Source organism: Olea europaea, unplaced genomic scaffold, assembly GCF_002742605.1.
Source record: "Olea europaea var. sylvestris unplaced genomic scaffold, O_europaea_v1 scaffold1348, whole genome shotgun sequence".
Classification (NCBI taxonomy): Eukaryota; Viridiplantae; Streptophyta; class Magnoliopsida; order Lamiales; family Oleaceae; genus Olea; species Olea europaea.
In genome coordinates this window covers 202,797-216,579 of record NW_019230973.1, presented here as the reverse complement: position 1 = coordinate 216,579, position 13,783 = coordinate 202,797, and the positions used below count along the sequence as shown (strand labels likewise).

The following is a 13,783-nucleotide window of genomic DNA, read 5'->3' as shown; positions in this document are numbered from 1 at the left end:
CGTAGACCTCCATTATCTTGCCAATGGGGTCCACAAACATCTTGTTGATGAGCCTTTGATATGTTGCTTCGTCATTTTTCAACCCGAAGAGCATCATCTTGTAGCAGTAAAGGCCTCGGTCTGTGATGAAAGATGTGTGTTCCTCATTGGCTGGGTGCATGGGGATTTGATTGTAGCCGGAGTATGCATCCATGAAGCTTAAAAACTCATGCCCAGTCATGGAGTCGACCAATTGGTCAATCCTTAGAAGTGGAAAGCTGTCCTTCGGGCAAGCCCTGTTGAGGTTGGTGAAATCGATGCATACCCTCCACATGTCGTTGTGTTTCTTTACTAAAACTGGATTGGAGACCCACCTCAGGTAGGTGGCCTCCCTGATGAAGCCATTCCGAATGAGTTTTTGAACTTCTTCCTTCAGGGTCTCGTACCTCTCAGGGTTGAGGGCTCTTCTTTTTTGTCTATGCGGGGCAACCTTAGGATCAATTTTCAAGTTGTGGCAATGACCTTGGGGTCTATGCCTACCAGATCCTCATGCCTCCAAGCAAAGACATCGAGGTTCCTACTTAGGAAATCCTTAAGTTTTTCTTTTATAGTGATGGGCAAATTTTTGCCAACCTTTAACAATTTGGATGGGTCTCGAGGGTCCACAGGGAAGCTTTCAAGTTCATCAACTGGGGATGCTTGAGGTTCGTATTCAATTATACGAGGGTCAATTTCATCAATGATCACTACCTCCGGATCGGGTGGTGCTTCAATCATCTCGACATTTTATAGTTTGGTGGGAGCATCACCTGGGGCATCAGCCATGACTACATTGACAATAATTACGTGGACATCCTGGGGCTCTACCTTTCTGACGGAACTTAAATAGCATTCTCTTGAGTCTCTTTGATCACCTCTCACAGTTGCCACCCCATTTTCAGTCGAGAACTTCATGCATAGGTGGTGGATAGAGGTGACAGCTCCCAATTCTTTCAGGGTCGATCTGCCCAATACTCCGTGTTAAGCCGGTTGGCTATCAACAATGAGGAATTCTATAAAATTCATCATGGTTTGGGGAGACTCCCATCTCTACTGCGAGTGTGATTTTTCCTCTCGGAGTAATGTTGTCTTCGGTAATCCATACAAAGGAGTGGTGGTGGATATTAACTCGAGATCCAGTATCATCTTGTCAAAGCTGGATCCAAATAGAATGTTGACGGAGCTTCTATTGTTAACCAACATTTGTTTGAGCCCATTCCGGGCTATGACCGCTCTTATCAAAAGTGCATCACAATGGGGGTAGTGAACCCCTTCAATGTCTTCCTAGTTGAAGACAATAGGTGGAACTTGATCTCTTCGGGAGCTATGGCCCACAATATAGATGGTTAGTGGGGGGCACTTGGCCTCACGGGCATAATTCCTTTTGGCATTCCGCGTTTCACCACCTACATAAGAGCCTCCAAAAATGGTATCCACCTCGTGGATAGGAGCCTCATTTTTGAGTTTATCGATTTCTTCGATGTCTGCGTCCTTCCCTAGCCTTTCTGCTTCACGCTCCCTTCTTCACGGAGAGACATCCCTTTGACATGGAGTGGCCTCTTCAGGCTGCGTCCCTACAGCGACAAGGACGCTTCCCAAACGTGGCCTGCAAATCATGCCCAGAAATGCCTGAAAGTCATGCTACGTCCCTGCCTTAGCTCGGACACGTCCCAAACATGAGCAACACATTGTGCCCTAAAAACTACCTAGAAATGCCTAAAAATCAGGCTATGTCCCTATCAAGTCCTAGACCTGGCCTGTACACTGTGTCCCAGACGCTGCCTAGAAATGCCTAAAAATCAGGCTGCTTCCCTGTCGCAACCTGGACATGGCCTGCACACTGTGTCCCAGAAACTGTCTAGAGCATCGCAGACATGGCCTACACATCGTGTTCTAGAAATTGCTCAGAAATGCCTAAAAATTAGCATGTCCCAGAAACTGCCTAAAAATGCTTGGAAATCATGTTTCATCCCCGCTGCGACGTGGATGCCTCCCAAACAAGGCCTGCACACAGTGCTTAGACAAGGCCTGCACACCATGCCCATAAATGCCTGAAAATCAAGCAGCGTCCTGGACATAGCCTGCACACCGTGTCCCAGAAACAGCCCAGAAATGCCTAAAAATCAGGTTACATCCAGGACATGTCCTGCACACTGTGTCCCAGAAACTACCTAGAAATGCTTGGAAATCATGCTGCGTCCCCGCTACGGCCCGGGCATGGCCTACACACAGTGCCCAGACGAGGCCTGCTCACTGTGCCCAGAAACTGCCTAGAAATGCCTAAAAATAAGGTTGCGTCCTTGCCGTGGCCAGGACTGATCCTGGACATAGCCTGCACACCGTGTCCTAAAAACTGCCTGAAAATCAAGCTGTGTCCCTGCCGTGTCTTGGACATGGCCTACACATCGTGTCCTAGAAATTGCCTAGAAATGTCTGAAAATCAGGCTGCGTCCCTACCATGAATCGAACGTGTACCGTACATGGCCTGCACACCATGCCTAGAAACTGCCCAAAATTACCTGAAAGTCAGGCAATGTCCCTACCGTGGCACGGACAAGTCCCGAACATGACTAACACATCGTGCCCTGGAAACTACCTAGAAATGCCTGAAAATCGGGCTGCATCCTTGCCGCATCCTAGATATGGCCTACACACCGTATCCCAAAAATGCCTAGAAATGCCTAAAATTAGGTTGCGTCACTGCCATGGTCCAAACACATCCTGTACATGGCCTGCACACCGCGTCCTAGAAACTGCCTAGAGCAACTCGGACATGGCCTGCACACCATGTCCTAGAAACTTCCCAGAAATGCCTAAAAATTAGGTCATTTCCTGGACATGTCCTACACATCATGTCCCGAAAACTGCCTATAAATGACAAAAATTAGGTTGTATCCCATTCGTAGCTCGGACGCATCCTGGACATGGCTTGCACACCCGATCTCAGAAATAGCCTAGAAATACCTAAAAACCAGGTTGCATCCTGGACATGTCTTGCACACTGTATCCCAGAAACTACATAGAAATGCCTGGAAATTATGCTGTGTCCCTGTTGTGGCCCAGACGCCTCCCGGACATGGCCTGCACACTTGCCCAGACGAAGCCTATGCATCGTGCCAACAAACTGCCTAGAAATGCTTGAAAATAAGGCTACGTCCCTGCCATGGCCAGGACGCATCCTAGACATAGCCTGTACATCGTGTCCTAGAAACTGCTTAAAAAATGCCTAAAAATCAAGCTGTGTCTTTGCTGCGTCTTGGACATGGCCTGCACATCGTGTCCCAGAAACTGCCTAGAAATTCCTGAAAGTAGGTTACGTCCTGGACATTTCCTACATGCTGTGTCCCAGAAACTACCTAGAAATGCCTGAAAAACTGGCTGCATCCCTGTCGTGGCCAGGACGCGTCCCCAACATGGCCTACACATCGTGTCCCAGAAACTACATAGAAATGCCTGAAAATTAGGCCGCGCCCCTGTCGCATCCTGGACATGGCCCGCACACCGTGTTCTAGAAACTGCCTAGAAATGCTTGAAAATCAAGCAGCGTCCATATCGTGACCAGGACGCGTCCCGGACATGACCTAGACATCTTGCCCAGAAACTGCCCAAAAATGCTTGAAAATCAGATTGCATCCCTGCTGTGGCCCGTATGCATCCCGAACATTTCTCAAAAACTGCCTAGAAATGCCTGAAAGTGAGGCTGCATCCTAGACATGTCCTGCACACCGTGCCCATAAATAACCTAGAAATGCCTGAAAATCAGGCTGTGTCCTTGCCATGGCCAGACGCGTCCTGGATATGGCCTGCACACCGTGTCCTAGAAACTGCCTAGAAATGCCTAAAAATAAGGCTGCGTCCCTACCTCATCCTTGACATGGCCTGCACCCCATGTCCCAGAAAATTGCCTAGAAATGCTTGAAAATCAGACTGCTTCCCTTCCGTGGCCAAGACATGTCTTGGACATGGCCTGCAAACCGTGTCCCAGAAGTAGCCCAAAAATGCCTAGGAACGTGCTTGCATCCCAGAAAATCAGCCTGCGTCCCCGTTGCGGCCAGGACTCGTCCTAGACATGCCTTGCACACAGTGTGCCATAAACTGTCTAGAAATGCCTGGAAATCTGCCCACATCCTAGACGTTGCCTGCACATCATGTGCCATAAACTGCCTAAAAATGCCTCAAATTTGCCCGCGTCCTAGCGTAGCCTGCGCACCGTGTCCTAGAAATGCCCAAAAATGTGCTTTCATCCCTGACATGGCCTGTCTCAGAAACTGCCTAGAAATGTCTGAAAATGTGCCTGCGCATAATGTGCCCTTTGTACACTTACTAGGAATTCCTTGAGTTGACTACGTCTCTACCTTTTGTACACACCACTCGTCGCTCCTACTGATTACATGTTCTAGTAAAGTGTTCAGATCATGATGATGTGGGCGGTCTACTACCTGCAGCGTTACGAGAAGTCCACTGAACCTTATCACAACACGTGTGGGAGGACGACACGAGCACGGCCGAACAGTTGTCCCGACTCTGGGAACTGCTTCGTCGATGTACACACACGCGCCCGATGCACGAACTAATGAACCTCGACAAGAAAAGTGATAAGGAATACTCAAAAGATCGCTCATCCCTCGGTGGCCCATTCGCAATCGACACCTCAAGGACAGGGCGTACAATGAATCGAAATGACCCTCAGCAACTAATACCTTGGCTCTCGCATCGATGAAGAACATAGCAAAATGTAATACTTGGTGTAAATTGTAGAATCCCATGAACCTCAATTTCTTGAATGTAAGTTGCGCCTGAGGCCATTATGCTGAGGGTACATCTGCCTGGGTGTCATGTACATCGTCGCCCTTCGGCCTCATCCCCAATACAAGATCGGGGTGTTGGATTGGACGCTGGCCTCTCGTGCACGTTCGTGCACAGTTGGCCCAGATGATATTGGACATCGACGCGAGTGACGATAATTGGTGGCTGAAGACCTCAACTCGTGTGTTGTCATGCATGATCCCGTCGTTTGGCCTGAATGCCTCGACCTCAAAGGTACTCCTCGCAGCTCGACGGTAACCCCAGGTCAAGAGGGATCACCAGTTGAGTTTAAGAATATCAATAAGTAGAGGAAAAGAAACTTACAAGGATTTTCCTGGTAACGATGAGTGAATCGAGAAAAGCCCAACTTGAGAAATGGATGGCCCCACTGTTCAAATTGTAATATGGAAAAATGTCCTCAGTGATGGACCAAGCTTAAGTCCCCTGGAAATGGGTACCAGATAGGGCGACAGCCCCGTTGTGATCAGACCCTACCGCACCACGAGGTACTATCGACGAATCAGGTTGTGTGGGAATACAGTCCCAATCAGGCGATAAATTTTGTCCAAGGTTAAATACGGGAGATATCGATAGCGAACATGTACCACGAGGGAAACATGAAAAGAATTTTGAAAAAAGAATCAAAGAGTGGTTGATATTGTCGGAAGGGAAATAGATGGGGGTTGGCGATATGTCCTGGTCGGATGTGGAACGGTAATGAACCGATCCGCCAATTAACTCGGGGCATGGACCAGCATGAATCGAGGTGACAACCAAAGCTCGGGTAGTTAACATGCTCGTAAAATGCCATCGCCCCGATTGTTGCGGTAGCTCGCGCCCTTAGCATGCCACTACACCTGTGCACTCCCGGTACTGGCCTACGTGCTCTCCATTCGACCCATCTTGAAACACAGACCAAGGAGTCTGACATGTGTACGAGTCAATGGATGAGTAAACCCTAAGGCTCAAGGAAGCTAATTGGTGTGATCTCCTTGAGGGGTGCAATGTCGATTGACCTAGATCTTTTGAGAAGGGTTTGAGTGCAAACATACCTATTGGGACCCAAAAGATGGTGAACTGTGCCTGAGCGGGGTGAAGCCAGAGGAAACTCTGGTGGAGACCCATAGTGATACTGACGTGCAAATCGTTCGTCTGACTTGGGTATAGGGGCAAAAGACTAATCGAACCATCTAGTAGCTGGTTCTCTTCGAAGTTTTCCTCAGGATAGCTGGAGCTCAGGTGCGAGTCCTCGATCTATTCTCAAACTATAAATAGGTCGGACGGCACAGCTGCTTCATTGAGTTGTGCCATGAAATCGAGAGCTTGAAGTGGACTATTTTTGTTAAGCCAAACTGGCGATGTAGTTTGAATCGAAAGCTAGGTTACGATGTCCAATTGCATGCTAACCTAGTTCCCATAAAGAGTGTTGGTCAATTAAGCTAGTAGGACGGTGGTCATAGAAGTTAAAATCCGCTAAGGAGTGTGTAACAACTTACCTACTGAATCAACTAGCCTCAAAATTGGATGGCGCTGAAGTGCGCGACCTTGGGCACAAAACCTTGGGCACGAGATCGGGCAGAGTGGTTGTCGTTGCGGATCTTTGTGGTAGTATCAAATATTCAAATGGGAACTTTAAAGGCCGAAGAGGGAAAATGTTCCATGTGACTGACATTTGCACACGAGTTAGTCAATCCTAAAGGTCGGGGAAAGTTCGATGGATAGCACATTTTGCACGTTCAGCGAAAGAAAATAGGGTTAAAATTCCTGAACAAGGACACGACTGTTGACAGCAACATTAGGGAGTCCAGAGACGTCGACAGAGACCTCGAGAAGAGTTATCTTTTTTGTTTAACAACCTGTCCACTCAGGAAATTGCTTAGTCGGAGGTAGGGTCCAGTAGCTGGAAGACCGCTGCACGTCTCATGGTGTCTGGTGCATCCCCGACGACCCTTGAAAATTTGGAGGATCGAGTACCGTCCGCTCCCGATCGTACTCATAACAGTATCAGGTGTCCAAGGTGAACAGCCTCTGATCAATGGAACAATATAGGCAAAGAAAGTTAGTAAAATGGATCCGTAACTTCGAGAAAAGGATTGGCTCTGAGGGCTGGGCATGGGGGTCTCAATCCCAAACCCATTGGCTATCAACGGACTGTTCAATCTACTACTGTAACGAGAGTAGGTCGCCACATGATTGCTGACGGATGGACTCGGAATGGGTCCTTTCGGGGCTTTCTTGGCCATTGAACAGTCAACTCAGAACTAGTACGAGGAAGGAAAATCTGACTGTTTAATTAAAATAAAGCATCTCGATTGTCCTTGTGAATGCTCACATAATGTGATTTCTGCCCAATGCTTTGAATGTCAAAATGAAGAAATTCAACCAAGTGCAGGTAAACGATGAGAGTAACTATGACTCTCTTAAGGTAGCCAAATGCCTCATCATCTAATTAGTGACGCGCATAAATGGATTAACGAGACTCCCACTGTCCCTGTTTACTATCCAGCGAAACCATAGCCAAGTGAACGAGCGTGGCAGATTCAGCGGGGAAAGAAGACCTTGTTGAGCTTGAATCTAGTCCGACTTTATGAAATGACTTGGGAGGTATAGGATAAGTGGGAGTCGAAAGCCGAAAGTGAAATACCACTACTTTTAACGTTATTTTACTTATTCCATGAATCGGAGGTGGGGCACTGCCCCTCTTTTTTGACCTAAGGCTCACTTCGTGGACTGATCTGGGCAAAAGACATTGTCAGGTGGAGAGTTTGACTGGGGCAACACATCTATTAAAAGATAACGTAGGTGTCCTAAGATTAGCTCAACGAGAACATAAATCTCGTATGGAGCAGAAGGATAAAGGCTTGTTTGATTCTGATTTCCAGTATGAATATGAACCGTTAAAGCATGGCTTGTGATAACTGGTGATAGTGTCGAAGCTAGAGGTGTTAGAAAAGTTACCACAATGATAACTGGCTTGTGACAGCCAAGCATTCATAGCGACATTGCTTTTTGATCCTCGATGTTGGCTCTTCCTATCATTGTGAAGCAAAATTCACCAAGTGTTGGATTGTTCACCCACCAATAGGGAACGTGAGCTGGATTACGACTAAATGCCTGACAGGTTAGTTTTATCCTACTGATGATAGTGTCGCTATAGTAATTCAACCTAGTACGAGAGGAACTATTGAGTCGCACAATTGGTCATCGCTCTTGGTTGAAACGCTAGTGGCGTGAAGCTACTGTGCGCTGGATTATAATTAAATGACTCTAAGTTCGAATCCGAGCTAGAAGCAATGTGCGTACTCACCGTCCACTTTTCAACCCATAGTAGGGGCCTTATGGTCCCCAGGGGCACATGTCGTTGGCCAAGCCCTTGCAACAGATGTGCTGTGTCGTCGGCCTTGAAGCACAATTTCCATCGAGTGACGAGTAGAATCCTTTGCAGACGACTTAAATATGCGACGGGGTATTCTATGTGGCACAGTGGCCTTGCTACCATGATCTATTGAGATTTAACCCTTTGTCGCTCCGATTTGTCCCTCTCCTTCTGTTCCTCCCAATCGAAATTTCCTTTATCTGGGAATGCTTTTAGGCTAGAATGCCCATGGTCCTTGAAATAACTTTTCCTTAAAATAACAAAAACCCATGTATAGTAATACGTAGTGAACGAAGCAAGTTGCGAGCCTCTGAGCTAAAGTTGCACAGTGGACATAAAATATGTGATCTTAAGTTTGGTTGCCCCAATCTGCCACCTTGGTATGACTATGATGTGCTTTTGTGGGCTTGTGATATGCCCCCTTGTTCCTGCATTGTGCCTGAGTTGATCCTTTCATGTGTGTGTGATGTCCAGTAGTTACTGTACTGAATTCAGGTGCATGAGATGTCCCTTCTGTTCCTTTGTGTGCCTAAAAATCTGCCTGCGCCCCTGCCGTGGCTAGGACGCTTCCCGAACATGGCCTACACATCGTGTCCCAGAAACTGCCTAGAAATGCTTGAAAATCAGGCCGCGTCCCTACTACATCCTTGACATGGCCTGCACACCGTGTCCCAAAAACTACCTAGAAATGCCTGAAAGCAAGGCTGTGTCATGGACATGTCCTGCGCACCATGTCCCAGAAACTGCCTAGAAATGCCTGAAAATCACACTACGTCCCTACGCTGGCCAAGACGCATCGCAAACATGGACTGCACACCGTGTCCCAGAAACTACCTTGAAATGCCAAAAAATCAGGCTGCGTCCCGGCCACGTCTTGGACAAAGCCTACACACCGTATCCTAAAAACTGCATTGAAATGCCTAAAAATCAGGTTGCATCCTGCCGCGGCTAGGACACGTCCCGGACATGGCCTATACATCGTGCCTAGAAATTGCCCAAAAATGCCTAAAAATCAGGCTGCGTCCCTGCTGTGGCTTGGACGTGTCCCGGACATAGCCTGCACATCGTATCCTAGAAATTGCCTAGAAATGCTTGAAAATCAGGCTGTTTCCTGGACATGGCCTACACACCGTGTCCCAAAAATTGCCTGGAAATGCCTAGAAATCAAGCTGTGTCCCTATCACGGCCTGGAAGTGACCTAGACATGGCCTGCACACCGTGCCCAGAAATTGTCCAGAAATGCTTGAAAATTAGGCTACATCCCTGTCGTGGCTTGGACATGGCCTGCACACCTTGTCCCAGAAAACTGCCTAGAAATGTCTGAAAGACAGGCTGCTTTCTGGACATGTCCTGTACATCGTGCCCACAAACTACCTAAAAATGCCTAAAAATCAGGTCGTGTCCCTACTACGTCTAGGACACATCCTGAACATGGCTTGCACATAGTGTCCTAGAAACAGGCTAGAAATCCCTAAAAATCAGGCGGGGTCCTTGCCGCGTCCTGGACATGGCTTGCACACCGTGTCCTAGAAACTACCTAGAAATGCCTGAAAATCAGGCTGCTTCTTTGCTACGGACCCTTCTGTACCTTCAGGTATTGTTAATATAGGTGCTAATATCAACTTCTGCTTAAGTTCTTGGAAACTTTGTTCGCATTTTTTCGTCCATTGGAATTTTACTCCCTTCCTTGTAATCTGCGTCATTGGTCCAGCTATTTTGGAGAATCCTTCTATGAATCTCCTATAATATCCAGCCAATCCTAGAAAACTCCGTACTTCACCAGCATTTGTTGGTGTTTTCCAGTTGGTTACTGCTTCTACTTTTGCTGGATCTACTTCAATCCCTTGGGCAGTAACTACATGTCCAAGAAATCCAACTCGTTCAAGCCAAAACTCGCACTTCTTGAATTTGGCATACAGCTTCTCCTTGCATAATACCTCTAAGGCTATTCTCAAGTGCTCTTCATGTTGCTCCTTACTCTTGGAATATATTAGAATGTCATCCATGAAGACTATGACAAACTTATCCAAATATTGATGAAACACTCGATTCATCAGGTCCATGAACACTGTAGGTGCATTGGTTAGCCCAAATGGCATCACCGTAAACTCATAGTGTCCATATCATGTTCTAAAAGCTGTCTTAGGTATATCCTTTGTCTCTACTTTCAATTGATGGTATCTCGATCGTAAGTCGATCTTGGAAAATACCTTAGCTCCTTTCAGTTGATCTAACAGATCCTCGATCCTCGGGAGTGGGCACTTATTCTTGATGGTTAATCGATTTATCTCCCTATAATCGATGCACATCCTCATGCTTCCATCTTTCTTCTTTACAAACAACACCGACGCACCCCATGGAGATACGCTTGGTCGTATGAAGTCCATATCTAGGAGTTCTTGCAACTGCTTCTTTAATTCTTGTAGTTCCTTTGGGGCCATTCGGTATGGGGCCTTAGATACTGGTGCTGCCTCGGGAATTAGGTCCATGGTGAATTCCACTTGTCTATCGGGTGGAATACTAGATAGATCTTCTGGAAACACATCTACAAATTCCCGTACTACTGGTACATCTTCAACCCTTATCGTCTCTTGTTTCCCTCCTGAGATACTTACTAGATATCCTTGACATGTTTCTTTTCTCAACATCTTCTCAACTTGTAAAGCCGATACTAGTCGAGTAAGGGGTTTTATCTTCATTCCAAGGAACGAAAATGGTTCCTCTCCTAGTTTCTGGAATGATACTTCCATTTCCTTACATCGGATGGTGGCATAATACTTCCATTTCCTTACATCGGATGGTGGCGTAATTACAACCTAACCAATCCATGCCTAGTATTACATCAAAATCCTTCATTTCTATCATGTATAGGTTCGCTTCCATTGGTTTTCCCTCAACTTGGATACTTACTGACTTGGCTATTCTATCATTATTCAAAGGGTTGCCCGAAGGAATACTAACTTCTAATGTACCTTCCGACTTATCACAGGTAATACTAGATTTAGCCATAAAAGTTGTTGAAGCAAAGGAGTGTGTAGCTCCTGAATCAAACAATACATAAGCAGGTCTATTGGCTATCAATAGAGTACCTGCTATGACATTAGAGTTTTCCTCTGCATCCTGTTAAGTCAATGAAAAACTCGTACTTTTCCTTTTTGGTTCTGGTCGCTGTTATGATCCTTCTTCTGGGTACGTGTGGGACAATCCCTAATGATATGTCCTGGCTTGCCACATCGAAAACAGATATTTTTCCCTTGTAAGCACTCTCCACGATGTGTCCTTCCACACTTAGAATAAGGCGCAATAACCAGCACAATGCTTTTGCTGGCATTGGCTCCGCCATTTACTTTCTTGTTCTGCCACTTGCCTTTTCCCTTGTTCTGGCCATTCCATTTCCTCTTTCCCATGTTACCATTGTCCGATTGATTGAACAGTTGACCATGTTGTTCGGCGCTAGTCTTCTGGTACCAAATAGCATGAGCTCTTTCCAGCATTTCACGATTTGTGGTGAAGCGATGGGACATAAGTATCATGCTTATATTTGAGTTCAGCCCTTGTTCAAACCTTCATACCTTTTTATCTTCCGTATCCACCAAATGTGGAGCATACCTTGAATGTTGATCAAACTTCCTCTCATACTCAGTCAGGGACATAGTCATTTGCTTGAGTTGGAGGAATTCACTTTCTTTGTGATCCCTCAAGGACTGGAGAAAGTACTTGTCCATTACTTCCCCTTTGAATTGCTCCCAAGTCAATTCTACTTGTTGCTTAGGGGTCCTTGTCCTTGACATTGAGTCCCACCAGTGACTTGCATCACCGAAGAACATGAACTCAGCACACTGGACTTTTTGAGGATCCGTGCACCCTATCAATCAGAATATATTTTCCAACTTGCGAAGCCACTCCTCGGCTGCAAGTGGATCAGCTGCTCCGTTGAAGGTAGGGGGCTTGTACCTTCGAAATTGCTCGACAACTGAAGCATGGTTTGGAACATTAGGAGCTAGTGGTAGGGGTTGAGCTTGGTTCGAGTTTTGCCTACCTAGGTCTTGAACTGCTCGGAGGAGGTCTCTTATCAAGTTTTGGTTTGTGCGGGCCATTTCCTTTAAACAAAACGTATGGTTCTTATTAGTTTTATTCTTCGAATACTAAAGTAAAGAAGAGAGTATTTTATTTCTTGACATAAGGGAAACTATTACAAGGATTTAAATCTAATCCCTATAAGTTCTATGGATCTTCTTTGGTGGAACTTCATCTTCGGAGGAGTCTTCCACCTCAGGTCCGGACTCTATGTCCATCTCAACCTGTGGCTCAGGCTCAGGATCATTCTCTAAATCATCCTTGGGTTCTTCTTCAGGATCTTCTTCCTCAGCCAAAGGTTCCTCCTCAGGCTCCTCATGGATTATATCATCCCACAAATCAATCAGGGCATGGCAATACCTCTCAAACTCGAACAGGTTTAGGTTGCCTTCTAACATTTCATCTCTAATCGTGACTCCCATATCTCCCCATTGAGGTGGGAGGGAGTGTTTGAGGTTATTTATGGCCTCGATATGCGTGATCTCCATTCCAGCATTAATTGCCGTCATGCATCTCTCATAGATGTGATACATATGTTTGCTAAGCGGTCGGGTCGGATCAGTTACATAGTTTTCATAGGAATGAATAGCAATTCTATGGTTCAATGCTTCTCTATATGCCCCAGTCGTTCTACGAGCCATATCTGTTGCATTTTCACATGCATCATACTTTTTCTTTGCTTAAAGAAAACATGCAAATATTTAAACTTTTATATCATGCAATTCCCTTTAAGCCCTTAGCTTTTGCCCAAGTCCATTACATATCTTTAAATAACACATCTCTAAATCATATCAAAGCATCATAACATAAACATAATCATTAACTTTAAACATGAACATACCTGGGCCATAGGATGAGATTGATGGATGGATGCACGATGCCATGGAATACCTTAAACTTTTCATTTTCCTATTGTTTTTTAAAAAAAAATACTTGGTCTACAGAACCGGCTAAACCGAGCTCTGATACCACGCTGTAATGCCCCGACCTCTAGTGGACCGGAACGCTACTTACTTTACTTAGCTTAACCGGTGGTTTAGTAACAAGTATATACGTTTTAGCGAAAGCTTACATCTTCGGATAATAATTTAAATAACAATACTTCAAATACTTTAAACAAAAACACTGAATCATTTTTCCAACAACAAAATGTAATTTATTTGAAGAAAACATAACTTGTTCTCGCATTCTGCGTTATTCAAAACTTTAAAGAAATAACATTGGAAAACATTTCATAAAAATAAATCCAAATCACTTATTCACCGAATTTCCTTGGGCTCGTTGCATCACTCTCCATCTTCTCCTATATCCATGCCCGATGTAGAATTTCTTCAATCTGTAGAGATGGGATTAAACCCGTGAGTTGAAAAACTCAATAGGTGTCATAGGTGCATTCGTGATCAAGCTATACATTTCAAAACATTAACTTTATAACTTTTCATACATGCCGTACGCGGAGGCACCATTTGACATGAAGGGGTATGCCGTACCCGAGGGCACCATTTG

General features: G+C 45.6%; 2 pseudogenes; both read right to left on the bottom strand.

Moving 5' to 3' along the window:
* Positions 1–3,923: 3,923 nt before the first annotated feature.
* Positions 3,924–7,273, bottom strand: LOC111375204 (annotated as a pseudogene).
* Positions 7,274–7,294: 21 nt separating this feature from the next.
* LOC111375203 lies at positions 7,295–8,323 on the bottom strand (annotated as a pseudogene).
* Positions 8,324–13,783: the final 5,460 nt, after the last annotated feature.